This window comes from Artemia franciscana, chromosome 7, assembly GCF_032884065.1.
Source record: "Artemia franciscana chromosome 7, ASM3288406v1, whole genome shotgun sequence".
Classification (NCBI taxonomy): Eukaryota; Metazoa; Arthropoda; class Branchiopoda; order Anostraca; family Artemiidae; genus Artemia; species Artemia franciscana.
The window spans coordinates 19,243,186-19,260,236 of record NC_088869.1 but is presented as its reverse complement, the minus strand read 5'-3'; the positions used below and the strand labels follow the sequence as shown (position 1 = coordinate 19,260,236).

Below are 17,051 nucleotides of genomic sequence, written 5' to 3'. Positions count from 1 at the left end.
AACAAACACTTAATGCTAATAATGATGGGGTAATGGAAATCGAGGGATCAATTTGCTGTAGTTCTCGATGGAAAAACCATTGAGAATTGCATATTTTACGCTTAGGAGGGTGGTTCACCAGGTATGGAAACACGAACTTCTGGGGGGACTAAAATTGAAAAAAAAAATGTGGCAAATGTCATTTAAAATATTAGAAATTCTGGGAAAATTATAAGAATCATCTGGAAGTGGAAGGGGGGCTCAGGTGGTCCATGTAGCCTCTCCCTTTGCGTGACAAACTTAAATCAACGTAACTCAACAAAATGGTTCTAGTAATTATGTCTTGATTGTCGTTCTGAAGGGTGTCTACAATATATTTTTATTTTAGTAAGCAATTAATTTATGTGACAAAGGAACTCTTTAGAATCATAGCTATATATATATATATATATATATATATATATATATATATATATATATATATATATATATATATATATATATATATATATATATATATATATATATATATATATATATATATATATATATATATATATATATATATATATATATATATATATATATATATATATACATATATATATATATATATATATATATATATATATATATATATATATATATATATATATATATATATATATATATATATATATATATATATATATATATATATGGATTTGTAAAATCAGACAGTAACTGGTTTATTGCTGTTTGCATACGGAGACATTTAGTTTCGGTTCACAGGAAATCTCCATTGAAGCTATATTTTGATTATATCTAGTTGGTATTTCAGTTAAGTCAGGTTAGATTTGCATACAACCGTGCTATACTTACCCCCCTCCTAATGTGCAAATATACAGCTCAAATTATATATAACCTATTAATCTCCCAAGCGTCTCAGTTGTTTCAACCCCGTACTTGTAGATCCAAATTCTCGAGTATGTGTTGGCTAACAGATAAGTATCATATAATATATTAAATTGAAAATTCCAAGATTAAGACTTGTCCACTTACCTCTTCAGTCAAATGTAATCAAATGATGAATATTAGATGTTTATCGAGCACAAAAATAAAGAGGTTCAAAGTTTGGGTCCAACTAAGTCACCATCGCAATTTTTGCATGCATAATAACGTGGAAATAATCACGTATATTTTCAACACTTATCCCCTGTTTTAAACAGCTTGACCCTGATCAAGTTATTATAACCCTAGTCACTTAGACCACAATCGTGCTATTTAACAAATTTTATACTTTTATTGAAAATTGAATTTGTTCGGAAATATAGAGATCAAATTTTACTTTTTCTCCTAGCTAATATATTCACTTTCCAACGATATCTTATCTAGATCAAAAACGCACTTTTTCTTCGAAAACATCGATCAGTGATAAATTAAGAACACAGAGGCCAGTTGACCTTTTTATTGAAACTTACGAACGATGTTAAACTTCTATAAAATTGTAATAGTTGCTTTATTTAGCAAGGTTAAAAAGGCGGGTAGAGTAAGCACTGTGGGAAATATAGGGATGGAATTTTACTCTTTCGTCTAGCTAATATATCAACTTTCCAAGGATATCTTACATAGAACAAAATCGCTATATTAAAATTTTGATTGGATGATGTTGGGGAAAAAGGGGGCGGGAGAGGTTGCCTAGTTGCCCTCCATTTTTTTGGTCACTTAAAAAGGGCACTAGAACATTTAATTCCTGTTCAAATGAGCCCTCTTCTGATATTCTAGAATCACTGGGTTGATAAGATCACCCCTGGGAAAAAACAACAACAAAAAAAAAACAAAAACAAAAAGACAACAACAAATAAACACGCATCTGTGATCTTTCTTCTGGCAAAAAATACAAAATTCCACATTTTTGCAGATGGGAGCCTGGAACCTTGAAACAAGAGGGTTTTCTGATGCGTTGAATCAGATGGTATGATTTTCATTAAGGTCACTTGACTTTTAGGGGGTGTTTCTTCCTTTTTTTGAAAATCAGGAAAATTTTCTCAGGCTTGTAACCTTTGATGGGTTAAACTAAACTTAATGAAATTTATATATTTGAAATCGGCATAAAAAGGCCAATTCTTTTACTATATCTATTAGTATCGAAATCCCTAAAAACACCGGTTTTAGAGTTTCGTTTACCACTGAGCTGGGTCGCTCCTTACTTACAGTTCTTTACCACGAATTATTTGAACCACAATTTTCTCAAATTTTTCTTTTGGTTGTTATTACGTATATGAGGGAGTTGCCCCTCCTCAGTACCTCGCTCTTTACGCTAAAAAGTTTGTGAATTATTAAAAAGCTTATTATTCCAATTAAACGGTCTTTGTGTATCAGGAGTTATTCTTAAACAATTAGCACAAAAAGTAAAAAATTAGTGTAAAGAGTGAAGTACTGAGACGGAGGAAACCCCTTTATATGCGTAGTAATTTCTGTTCGTTTTAAGCTTTAATGTTGTTCCTTACTTTCAGTTGGAGAAAAAACTGTAGTAAGGAGCGACCCGGCTCAATAGTAACCAAAACTCTAAAAAATGGAATTTTGATACCAATAGCTACATCAAACGAATCGCAGTTTAATGCTGGTTTTAAATATATAAGTTTCATCAAGTTTTGTCTTACCCATCAAAAGTTACGAGCCTGAGAAAATTTGCGCTATTTTAGAAAATAGGGGGAAACACCCCCTAAAAGTCATAGAATCTTAACGAAAATCACACCATCAGATTCAGCGTATCAGAGAATCCTACTGTAGAAGTTTCGAGCTCCTATCTACAAAAATGTGGAATTTTGCATTTTTTGCCACAAGGCAGATCACGGATGCGTGTTTATTTTATTTTTTTTCCCAGGGGTGATATTATCGACCCAGTTGTCCTAGAGTGTTGCAAGAGGGCTCATTCTAACGGAAATGAAAAGTTATAGTGCCCTTTTTAAGTGACCCAAAAAATTGGAGGGCACCTAGGCCCCCTCCCACACTAATTATTTTACCAAAGTCAACGGATCAAAATTCTGAGATAGCCATTTTATTCAGTGTAGTCGAAAAACCTTATAAACCTAATGCATGTTCCTCAATGCATGTTTTGATTTTGGCTCTCCGCAGAGGAATAATCAAAACGAAATTTGCATATTTTTTTTTTTGGCTAAATAGCTTTCTCATAATTTTGATCGAATGATTTTGAGAAAAAAAGAGCGGGGGACGAAGCCTAGTTGCCCTCCGATTTTTTGGTTAATTAAAAAGGCAACTAGAACTTTTAATTTTTTACGAATATTTTTATTGGTAAAAGATTTACGTAACTTATAAATTAGCTTACGTAAAGAACTTTTGTATTCTCATGTTTTTATTACATATATGAGGGGGATTCACCCCATCGTCAGTACCTCGCTCTTTACACTAAAGCTTAAATTTTATACCAATTCATTAAGAATGACCCCTGAATCACAAAAGCCGTAGAATAAATAGTTGAAATTACTAAAAATACTTTAGAGTAAAGAGCGAGGTATTAGAAGGAGGTGAGCCCCTCATATGGGTAATAATTTCTGTTTGTTTTAAGTTTTATTGTTGTTCCTTACTTCCAGCTGAACAAGCTTTTTCACATTTATTTTTTAATTGTTTTTTTTTTAAATAATGCTAGTAAATCCTGCTCTCCCTTCATGGAAATTTTCTTCTCCCATGACAAATTCTCGATGGAAAGTTCCCCCAGCATATCCCTCTCTTCTCAACCCCTCCCCCAACCAAAAAAATCCTCCTGAAAACGCCTGTATACTTCCCAATAACCATTACTATATGTAAGCACGGGTCAAAGTTTGTAACTTGTTGCCCCTCCCACGGGTACTGTGGGGGAGTAATTCGTCCTCAAAGACATAGTTAGGTTTAAAAATTTTTAGGTTTTAAATTTTTTACTGTTTTAAAAAGAAGAATTGAGAGAAAGAGTCAAACTTTAGCGTAAAGAACGGGGCGTTGATGAGGTAGCAGCCTCTTTCATATACGAAGTAATTTCTGTGCGTTTTAGTTTTAATGTCGCTCCTTACTTCCAGTTAAAAAAAACTTGTTTTTTTTTATTGAATAATAACCACAAGCCGAAAATGTACAATATCTTTGGTTTATCATCATAGTTAAGAAGCTGCATAAGATAATATTAAATGCTAAGATTGGCTGAAAAATAACAAAATTCTAGCTTTAGCGTAAAAAGCGAGGTAATGACGAGGGGAAAAAACTTACTCATATACGTAATATGAGAGGTTCAACCCCTCGTCAATACCTCGCTCTGTACGCTAAAGTTCATATTTTGGTCCAATTCTTTAAGAATGTCCCCTGAATCCCAAAAACCATTTAATTAGAATAAATATCTCTTTTGAAATTACTAAAAATATTTTAGCGTAAAGAGGGAGATTTTGACGAGGGGGTGAACCTCCTCATATACGCAATAATTTATGTTTTTAAGTTTTAATGCTGCTCGTTTCTTTCATTTGAAAAATCTTCCTTTTTGAAAATTTAATTTCTGATTGTTTTTAGGGAAATACAGCGCACCCTTCATGGGAATTCTCCTCCCCCATGAAAAACTCCTCCATGGAAAGATCCACCTCGTAAGCCTCTCCCCCTGACCCCCCCACAAAAAAATCTCCCTTGGTAATGTTTGTATACTTCCCAATAAAAATACTATATGTGAACAATGGGCAAAGTTGATAACTTGCAGCCCTTCCCCTGGCGACTATGGGGCGGGGGTCAGTTAATCCTCAAAGACATAGTTATTAAATCTTCCAACTATACTGGACCATATTGCTATCTAAAAATTTTAATCCGGTGACTTTGGAATAAATTGATCGTGGGAGCGGACTTAGTTGCCCTCCAATTTTTTGGTAGCTTAAAAAGGGCACTAGAACTTTTAATTTCCCTCTGAATGAGCCCTCTCACGACAATCTAGGACCACGGGTCGATTCGATCACTCTTGGAAAAAAAAAACAAAAAAACAAAGAAACAATCATCCGTGATCTTTCTTTTGGCAAATAAAATCAAAATTCCACATTTCTGCAGATAGGAGCTTAAAACCTCTACAGTTGGGTTCTTTGATATGCTGAATCTGATGGTGCAATTTTGCTTAAATAGAACCACTGCAGTTAAGTAATATCCATGTACAATCTATCAGCATGATTAAAACTGTAATATCACTCTTGGAAAGCATTTAACATAAATACATACCCTATTTTCCTTCTACTTTCTGATGAAGGATCTGATTAAATTAAAAAAAAATAAAATAAAGAGCGACATTAAGACTTCACACGAAAAAAAAACTATTCTATGTATGAGGGAGGTTGCCTACTCCTCTATCCACTCTCAATACTAAAGTTTTATAGGGAACTAAACGCACTTTCTATTTCAGTTTAACCTAACAGTTGTTCTTAAATAGTTGGGACAATAAAAGCTTTAACGGCGTAAACAGGGGATGAGATCTGATATTGTTCTTACTTTTACATAATATTCTTTTTTAATTCACACTGTGAATATTACACTGAGTACCCAAAACTCACAAAAAATAGAAAAAAAAAGAGAACGAAATTACAAGTGTACGCCTTTCTCTGCACGCCAAGTCTTGTTAATCAAAGGGCTAGTAAAGGCTGTAATCAACACCTCCCACCAAGCTTATGAATCTTTTTGGCTTTTAGGAATGATAAAAATGTTCTGATGTATATGACATCAAAATAAAATATTTTTTTTTGCAACCTGAACCTATTTTTGTTTCGATAATACGTGAAAACCATTATTTTGTCAGATTTTTCTATTGATTATGTCAAAATCGCGAAGTTCTTAGAGCAGTACAACATTGGTGTGAAAATAAATGAGCAAGATCAATTGATTAATTTTAAAAGGCTTTTCCTCAATAAAATCTTTAAACATTAACAATATGTTGATTTCTGAAATAACCACATCTATAAAAGAAAGCTGCATCTTCTTATGTTGTTCGTTACCATGTGTTTGTAGCTTTGATTTGGTGATTTTTCACCCATGTTTCTTTTTTTTAACTTTGGCACCTAATACCTCAAAAAACTACATAACTGCATATAGAGGTCTCTTTCGTTAAAAATAGAGCTCCCGATTTTTTAAAATATACATGAGTGTGTAAGTTTTCATTTAACAAATTCAAACGATCATATTTTGCTGTCACTGTTCTTGGTACCTTATACCTTTGCAATATCAAATTACTCAAAAATCTATTTACTTTAATTATGGTAGCCTAGGAGTGTCAAAAAGGCTCTAATTTCGGCCTCTTGTTTGAGACATTATGACTAGAAATAGTATCAAACTAAAATTCTGTATTTTTCATAAGGAGTCTTGTTCTGGGTTCTCTTATTCTGTTATTTAGCTGGCCGGTATTTTCAGCTCTGAGTTCAACCTTCTTTACATAGGTTTATAAAAAGGGTTTTGAGTCACGATGCAGCTGGGATTTAATTGCGCCCTTGCTTGGGTTCTTGATTATATACGCAATTTCGGTCTGGAGACCCCACTAGCTCCCCCTTAAAGCTAGCTTACGAGGCGGAAGGGACTCCATTTTTATAACTAATACAAAAAAATTACAAATCCGTAACTTACAAAATATCTGAATTCAGTATAGAGAGCTAACATCCTTATAAAAAAAACAACTTATTCTCCAGTCATTTTGACCACCAACGTTATCATTTATAAAACGATCTGACATTATTCCCAGAGCTTTTATTTTAAGTTTCGCAATATATTTCCTGTCCACCGTTTTTTTTCCCTTTCTAAACAATAACGGCAATAATTAGACTTGATAGAGCAAAGTCTCGTTTACACGGGTTAGTTACACATCAGTGTCTAGCCATCATGACCTTACACCAATTGTAGCTGCTCCTGAAAGAGGAGGGGCATTGTGATTGGTAGAGGATGCTTATGCTTTCACATTGATGTTTATCTAAGCATAAATGTGAATTAGGCTTAAGTAGATTGTTTTAAGCCCTATTTTCATTTAACGTCTTATAGAGGTAACAGAAAGGTAATCAACCAATGAAAATGAAACAAAGCGTTTTTTTTCAATTCAGCATAGGAAGATGGAGATTTCAATTAGCTGATTTATTTGAACTTGTGTCCATAAAATAACACATAAAAACCAAGCTTTGGAAATCGTTTGTTAACAGTAAAAACTATTTCCCTTAATACTATCACTCCATCATAGTATTTAGCTTTGAAGGTTTCTGATAAATTTTTACTTTTAATCCATTCTTTAATAGGCGATTGGCTAATATAGTAATATCAATTTATGGTCCTTTAACTTTTGGCGTCACTGTTTACTTTCATCTGAAAACGTTATTTTCCCTTCAGTTTTTTTTAGAAACTAATTTCGCCAAATATTTTCAAGACTATTCCGATATATTACATTTAAAAAAACAACAACAACAACAACAAAACTGGCCTTACAGCATTGTCCCCCCCTCAATTGAGAGCTGAATTTTAGGCACGCAACGATATCAGCTTACTCCCAAATAAAGTTTTTGCAAATCAGGTGAATATTTGGAATTGCTAGGATTTTCTTAAAAAAAAAAATTAATTGAGGTTAACGCCTATTCAAAACGAGATTTTATTAATGCCAATATTTAGCTAGCACTTATCTGAACCAATCGTTTTTTTTTCCATAGAATTATCTAATGGGCTGAAAAATTCTATGAAAATTTCTGATTGGCTTAAATTAGCGCTAGCTAAATCTCGTTATTAGTACAATTTATTGTGAATGAGCCTTAATCAATTGGATAAGCAAAGTATATATGCTCAGAGTGGATATCAGGGTCGCAAGAAAAGTAGAGGATTTCAAACATAACGAACGTCAGAATTCGAGTCTTACTTCATATTTTGCAAACCTTACATATTAAACATTCCAAGTTCACATATGGCAAAATTAGTTTCTTGAAGAAATTAAAGGGAAAGGTACGTTTGCAAATGAAAGTAAAGAGTGATACTAAAAATTAAAACGAAAATAAATACTACTATATTAACCAAACCTAGAATAAAGATAGGGTTGAAAGCAAACATCTATTAATAACCTTTCAAAACTTAATGATTTTAATCTTTTATATTGTTCTAAAATGTTGGAAAACTCTAAGAGAACCCTCAACAAGCTTTAAAGTCACATAACAAGTCAAGCACACTTGAATAACGAGTATAAGATTACAAGCTGAGGACCATTCCCAATCTATTTTAGTATACGGTGGAACAAGCTGTGGATCAGCTGTTTTTTGTTTCAGTACTATCGAGAAAGCCTATTGGACGACAGATTAAAAACAGATATCACGTGAATCCTTTGTAGACCATCAGCTTACTGATACGTGCAAATAAATGAGTTTCTTACCGATACTTCAATAGCAGTAGGGGGCGCAGTAGTATCCCCACTGCTTTTAAAGCGAGCCATATTCGCTACTCCTTTCTTCCTATAATGATTTAAGATGACGAAGAAGTTTAACAGCGATTCCCTCAGGGCATGACACAGATGTTACTATTAGGGAATGTTTTCTAAGAGATGCAGGTGCTAATTACGTAGCAGGGAGTTTTTTCTTTGGTTGTTTAGAAAACATGTGAGGGTCAGGGCTTCCTTACTTCAGGATTTCTCTGGATGTTATGTAATAGGGTTCTGGTGGTGCCTAATAGAAAGTGTTTTTCTTCAAAAACCTAAGAGGGCCAGAAACCTTCGTGGCCCACTAGTGTTGGACCCTTAAGACGCCAAGCCATAGCGAGCAATTCCAATGGGCCCTAGCAACGTTTTCTACGGGGAGGGGGGCTAACCTAACCCAGCAACCTTTTTTTGTCAGGGGGACCTAGTTGTCAATTCAAAGGGGCATAGCATCCAATTCCAACGGGGCCCTAGTAACCAATTCAAACGGGGGCCTTAGCAACTGAACTATTAATAAATTCCAACGGGGTTCCTAGTAGACAATTCCAACGGAGGAAGCCCCAGAGGTCAATTCCAACGGGACCCCTTAGCTTCCAATTTTACAAGGCCCGTAACCTAACCATCGATGGAACCCTACATCCAATTTCACAGGAGGTCCCTAGAAATTAATTCCAACCAAGGCCCTAGCAGTCAATACGTTTTTCAATAGGTTTCAAAATAGTTCAAGACGTGTTAAAGACTTTTTCAAGACATTTCAAGATGTTTTTCGTCTAAGACATTTCTCAAGATTCATTTGGTTGTTATATAATAAGGGATTTTTACTTATGTTAAGGATGACGCATTATCACGTGAATTGTTTCTTAAGGGCCTGTGGGATATCACCACTTCCAACTATAAGGTCACACACGTCGGGTGTTACGTAATAACGACGAACACGTTTTGATATTTTCACTGACAAAACCACAAATGTGCCCCCTTGAATAGTGAAAAATACATCCCCCCCCTAAAATTTTGTGAGCTGCTTACAAAGAGGAAAGAGGTCGAGACAGGATCTATTCCTGAAAATTTCAGTCATCTAACAGACCAATTTTCCAAATTGGCAAAAAGACTATACCAAGCTTATATCTAAAATCAGGCTATACCAAGGTTCGTCTCAACATATTTGCAAATCATCTGGAATTTTTCACTTAAAGAAATATTGTTTAGACTTCTGTAGATTCTGATATTGAATGTGTCCTCGGTAGTATAGTGGCCAGTATCCCCGCCTGTCACGCGGGAGACCGGGGTTCGATTCCCCGCCGGGGAGAATATTTTGCCTATGACCCTATAAATATTACAAAAATAAAAAGGCTGGCTAACCAGCTTGAGCTTACAAACTGTAAGTAAAGACAAACTTGCTCAAGTAACCAAAACTCTAAAAATGGAATTTTGAAGAAAATATAATGCACTTAAATGATCGACGTTATATTTTCGTTCCAGATACATGAATTTCATTTTTCAAGTCACTTTTCATTTCAAGTTTAAGATTACTTATCAAAGGTTATGCGCCGCAGAAAATTTACCTAGTTTGGAATAAGGGGGACAAGCCCCCAAGATCGGGTTCGTCACTGTGAGCAAGCAATGGTCGACACTTACGAGTTATAGCAACCACAACAAAGAGGTGAAGTTTAGTTAATCCTAATGAAATATACCAAAATATTATAGAAATATAATATCTTAGTTACAGAAATATTTAAACTGCAAAAGAGACTTTAACTAACTCATGCGGTTTGGCGGTGAATTGAGTTGTTAGTAGTATTATTTTCATATTTTTGCATGCCATTCATATTATATCTTAATCATTTTACGATATTTTCTTAATAAAACATAAGTGTGTTTGCCTCAGGCGGCATTATGCTGTGGTGAGTTGTTAGCAGTAGTAGTATCATCGTATTTTTTTTTGTAAGCTATTCATAATATACCTCAAACATTTTCATATATTTTCTTGTTAAAACGTACCTGTGTTGACCTCAGGTGGCTTGGTAGTGCAGTCAGTTGTTAGTAGTAGTGGTATCTTCGTGTTTTTTTTTTGTGTTTTTTTTTTGCATGCCATTCATACTATACCTTAAACAATTTCAGATATTTTCTTAATAAAACACAAATCATAATTGTGTTAGCCTCCGGTGGCATTATGCTGTGGTGAGTTATTAGTAGTAGTAGTAGTAATATCGCATTTTATTTCCAGCTATTCATACTATACCTTAAAAATTGTCATATATTTTCTTAAAGAAACATAGCTTTGTTGGCCTCAGGTGAAATCACTTATACTATAACCTAAATATTTTCAGATATTTTCTTGATACAATGTCCCTGTCGACCTCATATGACTTGGTGGAGCAGTGAATTGTTAGTGCTAGGAATGTTTTCGTGTTCTTTTAAGCCATTTATACAACACCTTAAACATTGTCTGATATTTTCTTGATAAAAATGCACCTGTGTCGACCTCGGGTGGCCTGATGGCTTTGTGTCGGCCTTAAGGATGACACGCCACCTAACCTAGCCTAACCAATCGTTTCTAAGTTAGGTTTAGCTAACTTACTTCCATGTAAGAAATCTAACCTAACATGATCTAACCTAACCAAACAATAATGTTTAAGAAAATATTATATTTGCGTTTGATAAAAAAAAAAATATCCAAAATTATTTTGGCTTTCAAAAAACCCGAAACTACTGCTAGAACTAACAACTCATTGCACCACAAAGCCAATTTAGGTCGACATAGGGAATTTTTATCAAGAAAATATCAGAAAATGTTTAAGGTATAGTATTAATGGTTTGCAAAAAAACACAAAAATAGAACTACTAGTTACAGCTCACCGTAGCACCAAATCACCTGAGGCCAACCCAGCTACGTTTCTTCAAGAAAATATACGAAAATTATTAATATATAGCATCAATGGCTTGAAAAAAGCATGATGAAAAAACTAGGACTGATAACTCACCGCAGCAAAATGCCACCTGAGGCTATCACTGTTATGTTACATTAAGAACTTATCCGAAAATGCTTAAGGTATAATATGACTGGCTTACAAATATAAACACAAAAATATCACTACTATTAACAACTCATTGTACTACCAACAAAAAAACTAACAACTCACTGCTACATAAGAAAATATATGAAAATATTAAAGGTATAGTATGAATGGCTTACCAAAAAAAAAACATGAAACTGATACCACTACTAAGAGCTCACTGCACCACTAAGCCACAGGGATGTTTCATTATGACCTTATGAATTTGGGTCATTGAACTTTTCAGTAAATGAAAGTAAATGAAAGTAAGGAGCAGCATTAAAACTTAAAACGAACAGAAATTACTCCGTATATGAAAGGGGCTTTTCCTCCTCAATACCCCGCTCTTTACACTAAAGTTTGACTCTTCTCTTAACTCTATTTTAAAACAGTAAGAAATTTTAGCGTAAAGAGCGGGGCGTTGAGGAGGAAAAACTCCTTTCATATACGGAGTAATTTCTGTTCGTTTTAAGTTTTAGTGTTGCTCCTTACTTTCATGTAAAAAAACTTATTTTTTTATTTAATTTCTGGACGTTTTTGAATTAATGCATGTTTTGATCTTGGCTCTCTGCACATAAATAATTAAAACGAAATTTGCATATTAATTAATTGCAATTAATCGGAAGATTTTGAGAAAAAGGAGCGAGGGAGGAGGCCTAGTTGCCCTCCAAGTTTTTGATTGCTTAAAAAAGCAACTAGAACTTTTATTTTTTTACAAACGTCTTCATTGGTAAAAAATATACGTAACTTACGAATTAACTTACGTAACGAACTTCTATATTAGTATGTTTTTATTGCGTATATTAGGGGGTTAAACCCTCGTCGATACCTCGTTCTTTACACTAAAGCTTAGATGTTGTCCCAATTCCTTAAGAATGACCTCTGAATCACAAAGGCCGTAGAATAAATAGTTGAAATTACTAAAAATACTTTAGCGTAAAGAGTGAGGTATAAAGAGAAGGTAAACCCCTCATATGCGTAATAATTTTTGTTCGTTTTATGTTTTAATGCTGCTCCTTACTTTCAGTAGAAACAAACTTTTCATATTTATTTTTTCGTTGTTTTTTTCAAATAATGCTAGAAAATCCTGCGTCCCCTTCATTGAAATTCTCTTCCCCCATGAGAAGTTTCTCTATGGAAATATCCTCCCAAGTAACCCCCCCAACTCTCCCCCCTAAACCAACAAAAATCTACCTGAAAACGTCTGTACACTTCCCAGTAACCATTACTATATGTAAACACAGGTCAAAGTTTGTGACTTGCAGCCTCTCCCACGGTGACTGAGGGGGAGTGAGTCGTCCCTAAGGACATAGTCATTAGGTTTTTCGACTATGGTGAATAAAATGGCTATCTCAGAATTTTGATCCGGAGACTTTTGGGAGAAAAAGAGCGTGGGAGGGGGCCTAAGTGCCCTCCAATTTTTTTGGTCACTTAAAAAGGGCACTAGAACTTTTAATTTCCGTTGGAATGAGCCTTTTTGCGACATTCTAGGACCACTCAGTCGATAAGATCACCCCTGGAAAAAAAACAACAAATAAACACGCATCCGTGATCTGTCTTCTGGCAAAAAAAAAGCGAAATTCCACATATTTGTAGATAGGAGCTTGAAACTTCTACAATAAGGTAACGAGAACAATAAGGTAACAATAAGGTTCTACGTTAAGATTCTATGACTTTTAGGGGGTGTTTCCCCCTATTTTCTAAAATGAGACAAATTTTCTCAGGCTCGTAACTTTCGATGGGTATAACTGGTCTTGATGAAACTTATATATTTAAAATCAACATTAAAATGCGATTCTTTTGATGTAACTATTGGTATCAAATTTCCATTTTATAGAGTTTCGGTTGCTATTGAGCCGGGTCGCTTCTTACTACAGTTCGTTACCAAGAACTGTTTGATTGGTTATATTTTCCAGCAGATGACTTTTTATTTTCTCCAGCTGGGCTTCAGTTGTAGCTAATTGTTCGTAAATCGGGGCGATACTTGAAGACACCGAGTTAGAGCATAATTTATCTCTTGCTTTTAGGGCTTAAAAAGTCTTAGAAAAAGTTTCGTAAATTTTTGTGGTATTAACAAGTTTTTGTGGCACTTTGTATTTACGAAGTGACATATAGTGATCATAAATTCTGTCGGTCTGTTTGTCTGTCTTTCCCTGTTTTACTAGTTTAGGCACTTCCAGATAAGCTAGGACGATGAGATTTGGCAGCCGTATCAGGAACCAGACTAGATTAAATTAGAAATAGTCGTTTCCCCAGTTCGATCATCTGGGGGGAGTGGGGAGAAGATTAATTCGAAAAAAAAGACCGGGATGAAACTTGGTGGTAAAAATGAGCACAAATCCTTGATACGTGATTGACATATTCGGAACGTTTCCGCTCTCTTTGGAGAAGTTGGGGGGAGGGTTAATTCTGAAAAATGAGAAAAATCAGTACCAGACAAGATTAAATTAGAAACAGTCATTTATCCGATTCGACCGTCTGTGGGGGGGGGGGGAGTGGAGTGACGGTTAATTAAAAAAAAATAAGGTGTTTTTAAGTTACGAAGGAGTGATCGAATCTTAATGAAATCTCATATTTAGAAGGATCTTGCGACTCAGATCTTTCATTTTAGATCTGGCTGAATTCAGTTTCATTGGGGAGAGTTGTGGGGGGGGGGGGGGGGTATCAGAAATCTTGGAAAACGCTCAGAGTGGAGAGGTCAGGATGAAATTTGGTGGCAAGAATAAGCACACATCACGCAAGATGCGTGACTGACATAACTGGACCGGATCCGCACTCTTTGGGAGGGGGGGGGGGGGGTAATTCGGAAAAATTAAAAACGAGGTTTTTGTAATTTATGGACGGGTAATCAGATCTTAATGAAACTTGATATTTAGAAGGATCTTGTGCTTTAGCACTCTTATTACAAATCCCAACCAGATCCGGTGAGAGTAGGCGGAGGTGGAGGGGGAAACCGAAAATCTTGGAAAATGATTAGAGTGAAGAGATCGGGATGAAACTTGGTGGGTAGAATATATCGCAGATACGTGATTGACGCAACCGGACTGGATTCGCTCTCTTTGGGGGAGTTGGGGGGGGGGAGAGTTAAGCAAATATCGCGCATACGTGATTGACGCAACCGGACTGGATTCGCTCTCTTTGGGGGAGTTGGGGGGGGGGGAGAGTTAACTCTGAAAAATTAGAAAAAATGAGGTATTTTTAACTTAGGAAAGAGTCATCAGATATCAATGAAATTTGATGTTTGGAAGGATATCGTGTCTCATAGCTCTTATTTTAAATTCCAGCCGGATCTGGTGACATTGGGGGGAAGATGGGAGGTGAAACCTAAAATCATGGAAAACGCTTAGAGTGGGGGGATCGGAATGAAACTTGGTGGTAAAAATAATCTTAAGTCCTAGATATGAGATTGACGTAACTGGAACGGATCTGCTCTCTTCAGGGGAGTTGGGAGGAGAAGGGTTAATTCTGAAAAATTAAAAAAATAAGGTATTTTCAACTTACGAAGGAGAGATTGGATCTTATTGAAATTTGATATTTGGAAGGATATCATGTCTCGGAGCTTTTATTTTAAATCTCGACCGGATCCGGTGAAGAGGAAGTTGGGGGTAGACCTAAAATCTTGGAAAACGCTTGGAGTATAGGGGTCGGGATGAAACTTGGTGGTAAAAATTAGTACAAGTCCTAAAAACGGGATTGACATAGCCGGAGCGGATCTGCTCTCTTTGGGGGAGTTGGGGGGGGGGAATTCTAAAAAATTATACAAAATTAAGTATTTTAACTTATGAAAGAGTGATCGTACCTTAATGAAATTTCATATTTAGAAGGATCTCGAAACCCAGATCTCTCATTTTAAATCCCTACCAGATCCAGTGTCATTTGGGGGGGGGGACAGGAAATATCGGAAAACGCTTAAAGCGGAGAGATCAGGATGAAACTTGGTGGAAAGAATATGCAGAAGTCCAAGATAGGTGACTGACATAACCGGCTCGGATCCGCTCTCTTTGGTGGAGTTGGGGGGAGGGAGGGGGGTAATTCGGTAAAATTAGAAAAAATGAGGTATTTGTAACTTGCGAACGAGTGTTCAGATCTTAATGAAATTTGGTATCTAGAAGGATCTTGTGCTTTAAAACTCTCATTTTAAATCCCGACCAGATCCGATGACATTGAAGGGAGCTGGAGGGGGAAACTGGAATTCTTGGAAAACGTGAAAATCGAGGTATCTTACGAATGGGTGATCGGATCTTAATGAAACTTAATATGCAGAAGAATCTTATGTCTCAGATAATCCATTTTCAATTAGAATTGGATCCAAGGACATAGAGGGCTGGAGAGAAAAACAGAAACCTTGGAAACCGGAAATCTTGGAAAACGCTTAGAGTGGAGAGATCGAGATGAAACTTGGTGGGAAGAATAAGCACAAGCTATAGATACGAGATTGATATCATTGGTACGGATCCGTTCTCTTTGGGGGAGCTGGAAGTTGTTAATTTGGAAAAATTAAAAATTGAGGTGTTTATAACTTAAGAATGGGTGACCGGATCTTAATAAAATTTGATAATTAGGAAAAACTCATGTCTCAGAGCTCTTCTTTCAAATCCCGACCAGATCTGTTGACATTGGGGGGGGGGGCGGAGGAGTTGGAGGGGGAAACCGGAAATCTTGGAAAACGCTTATAAACGCAGTAGATACGTAATTGACATAACCAGACTGGATCCGCTTTCTTTGAGGGAGTTAGGTGGTGTGGTTCAGCGCTTTGGTGATTTTAGTGCTTCTGGACGTGCTAGGACGATGAAAATTGTTAGGCATGTCGGGGAGCTGCACTAATTGACTCGTTACAGTTGTTTTCCCCGATTCGACCATCTGGGGGGCTGAAGGGAAAGGAAAAATTAGAAAAATTGAGGTATTTTTAACTTACGAGTGGGTGATCGGATCTTGATGAATTTTGATATTTAGAAGGACCTCTTGACTCAGAGCTCTTATTTTAAATCCCGACCGGCATTAAGCCTCTGATTTTCCTTTTAAAGCAATCTATTGATTCTTAGAATGTTACTACAGGTCATATCATATGAGCTCTTGGCTCCTCTTGACCTCGTCACAAGTGCGATATGAGCTCTTAGCTCTTGTTTTTGACGAATAGTATGTAAATATAAGTAGTTTCAAAAATTTATCAAATACCCCTAGGGGTTTCCTTCCTCCCTTACTTGTATTTATGACCCCAGGGCAAGGGTGCCCAATGTTTATTATGTACCTTCACGAATATATTACTTTAAATGACATTAATTTAGTAGTATATGCATTACTCCGTAAAGCAAAGTATATGATTACCCCGGTTCCAAACCGGGGTAATCAGTCATTTATGAACGAGCCTATAAATCGTCAACTGTATGAGATGATGGGGAAAAACCAAAATATTCTAAGATACGGCACTATTAGGAATGAAATGAGATCCCGTGGAACTAAAATGGACGAATATCCTACAACTTTAGATTTAAAAAAAATAATGTTCGTATATTTTATAGGCCTACAATCGGCGTTTCTTTACTTTTAAGAGCCAATAATGTTTAAAATAATGTGTTTTAAAGAATAACGTTCTTTTTAAAAATGATATT

General features: G+C 35.6%; 1 non-coding gene across 1 annotated transcript; it reads left to right on the top strand.

Moving 5' to 3' along the window:
- Positions 1-9,623: 9,623 nt before the first annotated feature.
- Positions 9,624-9,695, top strand: Trnad-guc (transfer RNA aspartic acid (anticodon GUC)). The gene has a single exon. It is a non-coding gene; the product is annotated as a tRNA-Asp (tRNA).
- Positions 9,696-17,051: the final 7,356 nt, after the last annotated feature.